The sequence below is a fragment of the Lepidochelys kempii genome, chromosome 2 (assembly GCF_965140285.1).
Source record: "Lepidochelys kempii isolate rLepKem1 chromosome 2, rLepKem1.hap1, whole genome shotgun sequence".
Lineage (NCBI taxonomy): Eukaryota > Metazoa > Chordata > Testudines > Cheloniidae > Lepidochelys > Lepidochelys kempii.
The window spans coordinates 229943164-229956279 of NC_136381.1; the positions used below are offsets into that span (position 1 = coordinate 229943164).

General features: G+C 41.7%; 1 protein-coding gene across 2 annotated transcripts in view; it reads right to left on the reverse strand.

Moving 5' to 3' along the window:
• CUBN (cubilin) overlaps positions 1–13116 on the reverse strand; it is a 226786-nt gene that overhangs the window by 15904 nt on the left and 197766 nt on the right. The window lies entirely within an intron of this gene.

Genomic DNA, 13116 nt, shown 5'->3' on the forward strand with positions numbered 1-13116 from the left:
ATTTGTGAGATGTTGGGTCATCCTTCAGGATAGGTTGTAGATCCTTAATAATGCGTTGGAGAGGTTTTAGTTGGGGGCTGAAGTTGACGGCTAGTGGCGTTCTGTTATTTTCTTTGTTAGGCCTGTCCTGTAGTAGGTGACTTCTGGGAACTCTTCTGGCTCTATCAATCTGTTTCTTCACTTCCGCAGGTGGGTATTGTAGTTGTAGGAATGCTTAATAGAGATCTTGTAGGTGTTTGTCTCTGTCTGAGGGGTTGGAGCAAATGCGGTTGTATCGCAGAGCTTGGCTGTAGACAATGGATCGTGTGGTGTGGTCAGGGTGAAAGCTGGAGGCATGTAGGTAGGAATAGCGATCAGTAGGTTTCCGGTATAGGGTGGTGTTTATGTGACCATTGTTTATTAGCACTGTTGTGTCTAAGAAGTGGATCTCTTGTGTGGACTGGACCAGGCTGAGGTTGATGGTGGGATGGAAATTGTTGAAATCATGTTGGAATTCGTCAAGGGCTTCATTTCCATTCTTCCAGATGATGAAGTTAAAAAATCCATTACAATCTACATACCACACAGACTATGCTGACAGCTTGTGCCACACGCTCTCAAAGAAACTGCGGAACCACCTGATCAACATCCTCTACAGCAAACAGGGAAAGATAAAGAATGAGCTCTCAAAAATGGATACTCTCATAAAAAACCAACCTTCTACACAAACTTCCTCATGGCTGGACTTTACTAGAACTAGACAAGCCATTTACAACACACACTTTGCTTCTCTACAAAAGAAAAAGGACACTAAACTTTCTAAACTACTGCATGCCACAAGGGGCCACAGCAATGGTTCCCTCAACCCACCCAGCAATATTGTTAACCTATCCAACTATACTCTTAGCCCAGCAGAAGCAGCTGTCCTATCTCGGGGCCTCTCCTTCTGCCCCTCCACCCCCACGAACATGATACAGTTCTGTGGTGACCTGGAATCCTATTTTCGACGTCTCCGACTCAAGGAATATTTCCAACATACCTCTGAACAACATACTAATCCACAGAGACCTCCCTACCAACACTACAAAAAGAAGGATTCTAGGAGGACTCCTCCTGAAGGTCGAAACAGCAGACTGGACTTCTACATAGAGTGCTTCTGCTGACGTGCACAGGCTGAAATTGTGGAAAAGCAGCATCACTTGCCCCATAACCTCAGCCATGCGGAACACAATGCCATCCACAGCCTCAGAGACAACTGACATCATAATCAAAAAGGTTGACAAAGGAGGTGCTGTTGTCATCATGAATAGGTCGGAATATGAACAAGAGGCTGCTCGGCAGCTCTCCAACACCACTTTCTACAAGCCATTACCCTCTGATCCCACTGAGAATTACCAAAAGCAACTACAGCATTTGCTCAAGAAACTGCCTGAAAAAGCACAAGATCAAATCCGCACAGACACACCCCTGGAACCCTGAACTGGGATATTCTATCTACTACCCAAGATCCATAAACCTGGAAATCCTGGGCGCCCCATCATCTCAGGCATTGGCACCCTGACAGCAGGATTGTCTGGCTATGTAGTCTCCCTCCTCAGGCCCTACGCTACCAGCACTCCCAGCTACCTTCAAGACACCACTGACTTCCTGAGGAAACTACAATCCATCGGTGATCTTCCTGATAACACCATCCTGGCCACTATGGATGTAGAAGCCCTCTACACCAACATTCCACACAAAGATGGACTACAAGCCGTCAAGAACACTATCCCCGATAATGTCACGGCTAACCTGGTGGCTGAACTTTGTGACTTTGTCCTTACCCATAACTATTTTACATTTGGGGACAATGTATACTTTCAGATCAGCGGCACTGCTATGGGTACCCGCATGGCCCCACAGTATGCCAACATTTTTATGGCTGACTTAGGGGACGAGAGCTGAGGAAGCGTTGTTCTAATGCCCCTACTCTACTTGCGCTATATTGATGACATCATCATCATCTGGACCCATGGAAAAGAAGCCCTTGAGGAATTCCACCATGATTTCAACAATTTCCATCCCTCCATCAACCTCAGCCTGGTCCAGTCCACACAAGAGATCCACTTCCTGGACACTACAGTGCTAATAAACAATGGTCACATAAACACCACCCTATACCGGAAACCTACTGACCACTATACTTATCTACATGCCTCCAGCTTTCATTAGGACCACATCACACGATCCATTGTCTACAGCCAAGCTCTAAGCTATAACCGCATTTGCTCCAATCCCTCAGACAGAGACAAACACCTTCAAGATTTCTATGAAGCATTCTTACAACTACAGTATCCACCTGCTGAAGTGAAGAAACAGATTGACAGAGCCAGAATACCCAGAAGTCACCTACACCAGGACAGGCCCAACAAAGAAAGTAACAGAATGCCACTAGCCATCACCTTCAGCCCCCAACTAAAACCTCTCAACGCATCATCAAGAATCTACAACCTATCCTGAAGGACGATCCCTCACAGATCTTGGGAGACAGGCCAGTCCTTGCTTACAGACAGCCCCCCAACCTGAAGCAAATACTCACCAGCAACCACATACCACACAACAGAACCACTAACCCAGGAACCTACCCTTGCAACAAAGCCCGTTGCCAACTGTGCCCACATATCTATTCAGGGGACACCATCACAGGGCCTAATAACATCAGCCACACTATCAGAGGCTCGTTCACCTGCACATCCACCAATGTTATATATGGCATCATGTGCCAGCAATGCCCCTCTGCCATGTACATTGGTCAAACTGGACAGTCTCTACGTAAAAGAATAAATGGACACAAATCAGATGTCAAGAATTATAACATTCATAAACCAGTCGGAGAACACTTCAGTCTCTCTGGTCACGCAATTACAGACATGAAGGTCGCTATCTTAAAACAAAAAATCTTCAAATCCAGACTCCAGCGAGAAACTGCTGAATTGGAATTCATTTGCAAATTGGATACTATTAATTTAGGCTTAAATAGAGACTGGGAGTGGCTTAGTCATTATGCAAGGTACCCTGTTTCCCCTTGTTTTTTCCAACCCCCCCCAGACATTCTTGTTAAACCCTTGATTTGTGCTGGAAATGGCCCACCTTCATTATCATACACATTGTAAGGAGAGTGGTCACTTTAGATGAGCTATTACCAGCAGGAGTGTGGGGTGGGGGGAGGTATTTTTTCATGCTTTGTGTGTATAAGAAGATCTTCTACACTTTCCACAGTATGCATCCGAAGAAGTGAGCTGTAGCTCACGAAAGCTTATGCTCAAATAAATTGGTTAGTCTCTAAGGTGCCACAAGTACTCCTTTTCTTTTTACTCAATTTTAAGTAAGTACGTGGTCCCATGGAAGCCAATGGGATTGAGTCATGAGTGAACATAGAAGATAGACTAACTCACACAGCACTCACAGTTGTCAGATTTGCTAGCACGCTACTCCTCGGTAATGGAGCCATCTTTTCCTATAGTTATTAGCTTCCATTTGTTTGTGCTACACTGGGAGAAAGGAAATTCGGGCCTTATGATGGTGCACTTCATTGAGCATGGTGCTGGTATCAAAAGAAGTCCCATGATAGCAAAATATGAATAATGGAAAAGCAGCTAGCCATGGGTATACAGTATGAAATGCACTGACACAAAGGGGAAAACAGACCCTACACTCTTATTACAGTAAATTCATCCTGGCTAGAATAGCTGATATGGCACTTGTGAGGGGATAAATTAAGAACGATGTATTTTGCAGTTAATAAAACAGCTTTTTCATCAATAGTGTTTATAATGCTTAGTCTGCTCAAACTGATTTGAGATAAGTGGAGAAATTTACAGAATATTATAACAACTTCATGGATATCTAAAATGGAAACCAGCCAAGATGTCAAGTAGCCTGCATCAAGCAAAATGCAGAGCAGTATTTGTTGAAAAGCTATTCATCTAAGGTAGGTTTTTCTTCAGTTCAATGGAGCAGTGACAAGTTTTATATCTGCTGAGGATCTGCCCCAGGTGTCTGAGTTCTTTGTTTTGGGCCTCCCTCTTCTCCTCCCACTCTACCTCATCATTACAAAGTTGCTATTGATGACCAATCACATATGTCCATGAGAGATTTTTCAGCTGCCCATTCTTTCTGAGGAGCCAGTAATCTGTTCTTTAACTGTCCGCTTCTCCTTTTCTCATCTACCCAGCGTGGAGCCATTTGTGCATGCTGAACATTTTTGGGTTTGTTTTGCTTTGGGAGAAGAAATGGTATAGATCTTAAATAGCTGGCATTTCTGAGAGGTGCATGTACTATTGAGCTAAAGGACAACTATGTGTGCTTCAAACACATTTAAAGGATGTATTCTAACTGGGCAATGGAGTGCACTGCCAAACTTATTCAGCTGTCTCACAAATGCATGCTTCTGAATAGTTATTTCTTCACACATATTGCAGTAACAAAGGTATATTTATAAACAGAGCAGAAAGAGTTAATACACTGTGAATAGTTATTATAAACATGACATGATTTGTTTGGGTTATAAACAGATCAGGTGGTGTTATAAATCAGTGGTTCTCAACCTTTCCAGGCTACTGTACTCCTTTCAGGAGGCTGACTTGTCTTGTGTACCCCTAGCTTCACCTCACTGAAAAACTACTTGTATTTTTATGTCTGATTTTTTAAGCAAAAGTGTCACAGCACACCATTACTGAAAAATTGCTTACTTTCTCATTTTTACCATAGAATTATAAAATAAATCAATTGGAATATAACTATTGTACTTACATGTCAATGTATAGTACATAGAGCAGTGTAAACAAGTCATTGTTTGAATGAAATTTTAGTTTGTACTGACTTCACTAGTGCTTTTTAAGTAGTCTGTTGTAAAACTTGACAAATATCTAGATGAGAAGATGTATCCCCTAGAAGACCTTTGCGTACCCCTATGGGCACACATATCCCTTTTATAAGCAAGATATTTACCTGCTGGACATTGCAACAATCTAGAACAACTGACTGACTAATTAGTAAAACATATATTAATGATAACTCTTTATAAATGATTTGTAAGTGTATCCCTAATGTAAAGTATGACTGACATTGCAATGAACCATATTGAACATGGCATGGTGTATTTCTGTATCCATCTGAAGGTGTATTTCAAAACTGTAATTGGGATAATATCTAGACCAGCAGTAACATTGAACAAATAAACACAAAAACAATGCCTCATTTTCAAGATCAGTTAGTATTAAAAGGGAATTAACAGGACTGTAAAAACCAGGGGAGTCCAGATCTGTTTTTGGTTTTTCTATTGCACTTATCACTGTAATATGTAATGGCTCTGATCCTGCAATTGGATCTGTACAGACAGGCCCATGTGCGGAGTGTCAGTGAAGTAGATGGGACTGTATCTTGACCCCAGGTACATGCACAAGAAATCAGTGGTAGGATTGTGGCCTCAGTGATGAACAGGTACACTAGTGGTAGCAGTAGTGGACTTCAGAATGAATCCAGGTCTATGAAGCTGTTTGTTTGTTTTTTTAATTTAGTAACAATGTCAGCCATGGTGAGAAATTTAGCAAATAGGTGGGTATTGGGATTACTCCACATTACTTCAGAATAGCAGCCGTGTGAGTCTGTATCCGCAAAAAAACCAGGAGTACCTGTGGCACCTTAAACTAACAAATTTCTTGTATTCTTGTGAATGTATGTGTGTAAAACTACCTTTTTCCTTTTGGAAAATATATTTGGTACTGAGAGGGGACTTAATGTGGACAATATATTAGAGACCAAGCTCATCCTTACACAAGATAGAAGATTGGATCTTGCTATCTTTGAAATCAATGGGAGATTTGCCATTGAATTTGATAGGAACAGCATCAGACCCAAAGCCACCACTCTGTTTTTAAATGCTTCTAAGTACAGCTATGTAAAGTGTTCACACAATTAAACCCCAAACACACAAAATGTGCATGATTTCAGGTTTGTTACATATGCCTTGGAAGTTCTGTGACCCATTTGAGCCTGCCTAGGCAAAAGTATAACATTGTACTGAAGTGTTTGGCATGGTCTCAACACAGAACCTGGTGAAACTCAGTGGTTTCATCAGAACTTCGAGTTGGGATTTGTTCAAATCCAACACACAAAATGATATTTGGTGCAAATGCTTGTGGATCAATTCTGCCCCCGCCTCCAGAAAATCTTTTGTAAGAACCTCTGTGAAGCACAACTGCTCTGTGAGTTATGGTTCAGCTTCTCCACTCAGATCTCTACTCTTTTTCTGAGTCTCTCCTGACAGAATCACACTGTGTGTCCACCTTGATCTCCTGTGATAAAAGTCTAACTGAACCAAATGGATTGTGAAATCTGTGCCACGCACTGCAGTTTTATTGGAGCTGTGGGAGCTATGAGAAGGTAGGCCAAATTCAGCAAGAGTATTAACTTGCTACAGTCAAAGACACATGCTTATGAGATTTATTTGTTCAAGAGACAAAATATTTCCCCTTAAAAATTTTTCACTATAAATCTGAGTCTCATCTTTGCTAATCTGTGACTCACAGGATTTAACTGTCACTGCAGATTAGCAATGCCAGTGGCAAGATGTTACTAAAATAATTTTATATAAATTAGTGCAATAAATTATGTTATTAGTGTCAGAGGTAAGAAATTATTTATACAGAGTATAAATGACCCCTAATGGCACAATCCAGTAGCTATATTTTGCCTTCAGGTGCATATATGGGGCCCAATCTTCAGAGGTGCTGAGCAACCAAAACTCCAAGTGATGTCAACAGGAGCTGCAGGTGCTCAGCACCTCTGAAAATCAGAGCCATGGTACTTACACATTGAAGCTAGTGGGAACCTAAGATACACATCTCAAAGGTAGGGGTGCCAATTTAGGTTGGATGTATTCCTGGAGGTTTCATCACATGACATAATCTTCAATGAACAATTAATTTTTCATTCCTGGCGTCTCCGGGGCAATCCTGGAGTGTTGGCAACCCTACTCAAAGAGCAGAATTTGGGCTTAAAACTCTATGTACCAAGGTTTTGTGTTGGTTATAAAAAATAAGGGAGTAAAAAGGCTGACAAATTCTAGTGGGCCGATTTTCACTATATTGTTAAAATAAATTTGCATTCAATTAAGGGAAATACATCCATAACCATATGCTTTTTAGCAACTACCTTGCTGGTATATTTTATTTCAAATAAGAAAAAGTGATTTAATACATAGTTAACAGAGTAAACATAAGGGAAACAAATGAAAAGGGACACTGAGGGATAATACTGAGTTACGTTACGAAAGTGGGGCCACAGATTATTTCGTCAGGAAGGAAAATTATATAGATTATTAGGTTGTTTACTAAATTACTTGGATGCATAGAGTAAGGGATTGCATTTAGATCAAAGGAAAAGATTTCTTATTCTAACTGTGTTCCTTCTAAAGTCTTACTCCCCATCACTTTGTTTTTCAATGATTATCCATTCCTAAAAATATTTATTAGGATAAAAAAAGCTGTGTGGCCTTCAAGGAAAAAAAATTGGGCAGCGTGGAAGCAGCAGTGAATATAGTGGACTCCTGACAGATTGCTGGCAAAGAGTAAAGTTGTCTCTGGGAACTTGGGCTGGGTGCTAAAGTTGGCGAGGAGGAAAATGCATTCTGTTGTACATCATGCTGGTCCTTTACAAGGAGGCCGTCTGTACTTCTACCAGCTGCTATTGAAGATTCCATAAACAATGGGAAGACAGAGGCCTAGCCATGTCCCCAAGCCAAGTAAGACTATAGCCTCTTGGGGATATAGAGAATGAACAGGAATTTTTGCTGCCTTCTTCCCCTGCAACTTAGTGCTGTTTTGGATGGGGAAGGGAGGGAGAAGCTCCCTACCTTGTCACATGCATTTCCCAGCATATTCACACAGCCTTGGGCAGCACCGTGCCTTTAGAATGTTAATGCTGTTGCAAATCCCAGCTCCAAAGAGAATGGCACACCTTCAGAAGCTGCTAAAATTCTCCTTTTGATCGTTTAGAACATTGCATTTACTGTCATAACTAAAAAGAAAAGGAGTACTTGTGACACCTTAGAGACTAACCAATTTATTTGAAGCATAAGCTTTTGTGAGCTAGCTCCCGAAAGCTTATGCTCAAATGAGTTGGTTAGTCTCTAAGGTGCCACAAGTACTCCTTTTCTTTTTGCGAATACAGACTAACACGGCTGTTACTCTGAAACCTGTCATAACTAAGACAGTCAGAGTGTGTAGAGGAGGACAGAAAACAAGAAAGATAAGCTGCTGGGCAGAGACCATTATAAGCTGTTAAATAGGGTTGCTTTTACACCCCATTGGATAGGGGTCAATTATTTTAAAACGAAAATACAGTCAACTCCCCAAGAGGAATCACAAATAGGTGCCAGGGGAATCATATTCACCCCACTCTTCCAATATTGCTAAATGGGAGGCGCAGGGGAGGGAGGGTTGTGTTCCTGCTAGATGGAAAGGAGGCGCCAGGGGAGAGCAGCATCCTGCAATGGAAAGGGGAGCCCCGGTATGGAAAAGATCAAGAACTGCTGCAATGGTGTCTTAAATAAACAACTTCCTTTCTCTACAGAGCAAGGAACGGTTTTCAGGGGTTCATTCCTTGCTATGCAAAAGCTACAGTTATCACTTAGAAAAGGAAATTAAACACAAGATTGTCCCAGTATGCTACAGAGTAAATGTGAAAAGTCCCCTTTACAGCAAGGTTCACCTGAACAGGTCAAGTCTTCCCCTTTTGCAGAGGGTGGATACATAAGGGATCATTGGTCCAATCACACTCCAGTGCACACAGTCCTTACTTGTCAATGTGGGAGAAACCCAAACTCTTCCTCCCAGAAGCATCTTATCTGACCAAAACCCTTAGCCTCTGATTGGCTTATCTCCCCCAGCCACTGAAGAGACAAGCACTCATTCTGTGACATAGGGAAATATCATTATCTTCGTTTTAAGGGCCAGAAACTAAGACAGAAAGGTAGAAGAACTTAACTAAGGCAACACAAGGAGCCCAGCTGTCCATTCCTTCCTACAGTTCTGGTACGCTGACAATCCCTAGAGGCTGGGCTCTTCCACTCTGCTCAATTCGTGCTTTTAACACGACAGCATATCCAGCCCATCACAGTACAGATGAGCGTGAACCACAACATCAAGATCTGAATCCAAATTATGAACCATCCCCAGAGTTAAGGGGCTTTTGATTCTGGGGTTTTGATTTGGTCCATCATAGTGATCGGACCCATCTGTGAAATTCAGATCTGCATCAAAGTTAAAATTCTGAAGACTCCCTCCCCCTCCCCCCATCACCAGTACCAGCTATGTTTGGATCTAAGGGGTTTGGTTTGGGACCATCTCTAGTTATGATGAGTAACAACCACCAAGGCAATCATAATAGTGGATGAGCACACAGGGTTGTAATGAGTGCTTTGTATTCTCCTTATCCAAATGTGTCAGATCACAAAAATATTTTTGACAAAGATTGTAGTTTGTGCTGTGGTGATTTGACAGTGTAGCATCAGACATACAGTTGCATATTTCTAAAGAAATACATTTTAAATAATAGATTGAGCATGGTTGGCCTGCCAAATTAATACTAATGAATGATTTTTGTTGATTTGTTTTTCACAATAGATTGTGCCTGATGGAAAGAATTCAACCCTTGCAGAGGATGCAGCATCAATGATGTGAATTAATTGCTTTAATTAAAACAGTGCCATTTTTCTCAATTTTCAGGATTTAGATCCTATGATGCCTAGTTTTCCTACATCCTGCAATGTTTTTGTGAGTTACAACACTTACTGATCCTCCCTTCATTGCTCTCCCCGCCTCAGTGAGCAAGTTGACCACCTTTCTATAAAATTCACAAAGGATGAACTACAAATAACCCTAGTTTTTTGGCACCATCCCTAAGAGAAGCCCAATCAGCAATGAAATTTGAAAAGTTTATGAAGAAAGGAAATAAGCTAAGTTTAGTTTTCTGCAACTGAGTTTATGGTTTCTACTCACCTCTTTCCATGACATAATCAGGGTCACTAACAACATTAAACAGAGCATAATAATTACATTATCCAGTTGTGCTTCTCTAATATAACCACAGAATAATGTACTCATTGTAGAGTAATAGAGATTTATGTTTGCAGCTGACCTACAGATATCACGCAGTAATTTGCAGTCATAAATTGCCCTCTGATTGCATTTGCTGTTGTAGAGATACTGTTTTTGTATTCCTACAAATCCATATGTTTTTTTTTTCCAGACATGAGGGGGTTACTTTAAAGACTAATTTAAAATAAAAAGCTCTCTGGTGTTTGTGGCTTTACTGTCTCAATTTTTAAGCATTATTCTTTATGCTCAGATTACAAAGATGTGTTACAAAGTTTCCTGGAGCTATGCATCAGCCCAGCCAAGCTGTAATGGTTTATGGGATTGTGACTCTTTAAAATCTTTATATATAAGATTTTCTATTTCTTGGCCCCTTTCCACCAACACGAGATCTTCAGAATCCTGTGTAAATACCCTATGGCTCATTCCTTGTAGCTTGCTTCCCACGGGTAGGGGGAAAACAAGACAGAGATATAAAATCAAGAGCCACTCTCCACATACACATTATGACAAAGTCACACCTGACAGATATACAAGAGTTGTGGAAGGCAGATATAAAAGCCCCAGAATGTTGAAGGCCTTTTTTCCTATAAACTGAAAAGGTTACCTCAGATTAATTCGAGACACCTGAGTCCAATTAAGGGCTGCCAATGACATTTAAAAACCCCTCTTCTTGTGAGAGAGAAGGAGGTATGAGAAGCCAGTTACAGCAGAGAGAAAAGGCTTCTCCTGGGTGGGAGGCTCTTTCTCCTCCTTATAGGGAAAAACCGCCAAGTTGACAGCTGTTTAGTAAAGGACTGGCCACAGAAACCAGCCTAATAAGGCAACACCCTGAAGAAGGGGTAGGGAAAGGTATTCCTTTTTGTGTTGTGCATTTTTATATAGTTGTTTTGCTTTTGAGAACTACTTGGCCCTACCCTGAGGCCCAACTTTTAAACATTCTGAAAAATAAACCAGAGTGAAGAATAAAAACCCTACAGAGTAGGACTGATTTACTCCAGGCCCTCGCTGCCTGAGGGAGAAACTCTGAGGCTAACAATGTGAAAGAGGTGCCTTGCCACAATATATGCACAGATGCATGCGTGCACACACATCCGCATGTACACACACACCCCTCCCCACATACATTACATGAAGATCTATTTCACTCCTATATAGCTCCATTCCTTTAGTTTCTGAATTAGTCCTGCAACACCACAACCATCCTCTCCCTGGGAGGTGGGTAGGTCTCCCTCCAGAAATACCTCAAGGATTCTTTTTTAAATTGATATAAGGCTCATCCTCCCCTGGGGAAACAATCAAGGTTTCCGCAGAATCCCTGAAAGTTTGTCCATCTTTCACTGTGTTTTTTGAGCAGAATCTCATACAGGTAAATCTAGAGCAACAGTTTCCAAATTATGGTCTGCAGACTGCTGGGGGTCCGCAGACTATGCTGAAGGGTCCACAAAACTTTGTCATTGCATAGAACAGTGGTTTTCAACCTATGGTCCACAGACTCCTGGGGTCTGCAGACTATGTCTAAGATTTCTAAAGGGGTCTATACCTCCATTTGAAAATTTTGGGGGGTCTGCAAATGAAAAAAGGGTTAAAACCACTGATCTACAGTCAATGCCTGAAGAAACTTCTGACCACCTGCTAGTCTGAGGACCGAGACAGTCCTCAAAGGCTGACAGCTTTGGGAGTCTCTGCTGATCTCATCTTTGAAGCACAGAGCCACAAGAGTAGAGACCAATCATGCCTAGTATTTAATAGATTTTCACAGAGAGCACTATGTGAAACAACATTAGCAGAAGCGCATTTGATGGACTACATGAGAGAACAGTCCACCAGGCAAATTTTAAAGTTTTCTGTAGCAATTACTAGACTAAAGCTAAGAGGAGTTAATAACAGTAATGGCCAAACCTGGGAATACTATGTTTGGCAAGGATATGGTGCCACTTATACTCCTTATCCCTAAATACTTAGACTGTAACAAATGAAAAACAGCTATTTGGGGGGGGGGGTCAATGGTTCAGCTAAAGGCTATGTTTATCCTACCACAAGGCCTTTCATTCTGGAGTGTCTGAGTGTATGCTTTATAAACATGGCCATTATGTCTTTTTTTGTCCAGAGAATGAATTAATTAGGCAACAAAGTATTGGATATTATATTAAAGCAGTTTAAAGATGATAATCATTTATAACTTATCACTACCAACAATTCAGATGTTACAGAAAGATCACCTTTCAGACTAGGCAGGGAGACGGACTTTAAAATTTAAGCATCTGGTCAAAGCAAGAATCAAGAACTACCCTGAGCACTGTCTAGGGTGCCCATAAAAACAGTACTTTGCTCACATAACCAATTAGTTCCATTATGATGACAGAGCAAGGCTGGGCTGGCTGAAGGATTGGGGGAGGTCAGTGAAATGATTTGTTGGGGCACCTCAAGCTTCACTGATGTATTTTATTTTAAAAAGGTATGAAGTGGGGGGGGGTGGAGGGAGGAGGCAGTGCTGCAAAGAGCAGGGCGGGGGGAGGCAGGGAGGGTGTCTATCTTCAGGCTATCACTAACCTCCTGCTGCAGAATTACAGCCCAGCTGCTGTGCCAGTGTCCATCCATAAGGTCCTCCAAAAGCGGGAGATGTGAGTGCTGCTATGCCTTCTGCCACTCAAGGGACAACTATGCATTTTACGACGTAGATAAGAGTTAAATTAAGGCTATGTCTATGCTTGTGGCGGCATGTGTAGCTACACACTACAGTGAAAGGCGAGCTACGTCCACCCTTGTCTACTTGGGCTGCTAGAGAGACAAGGTGGGTGAGGAAATATCTTTTATGGGATTAACTTCTGTTGGTGAGAGACAAGCTTTCGAGCTCCACAACACTCTTCTTCAGGCCACCTCACCAGCACTGTCCCTCTCATATCCTGGGACCAACATGTCTACAGCAACACTTGTACTACTGAGAGCCCCACCTTGTCGCCAGAGGCTACAACAGCTGCTCATCAGAGGACATGGCTTG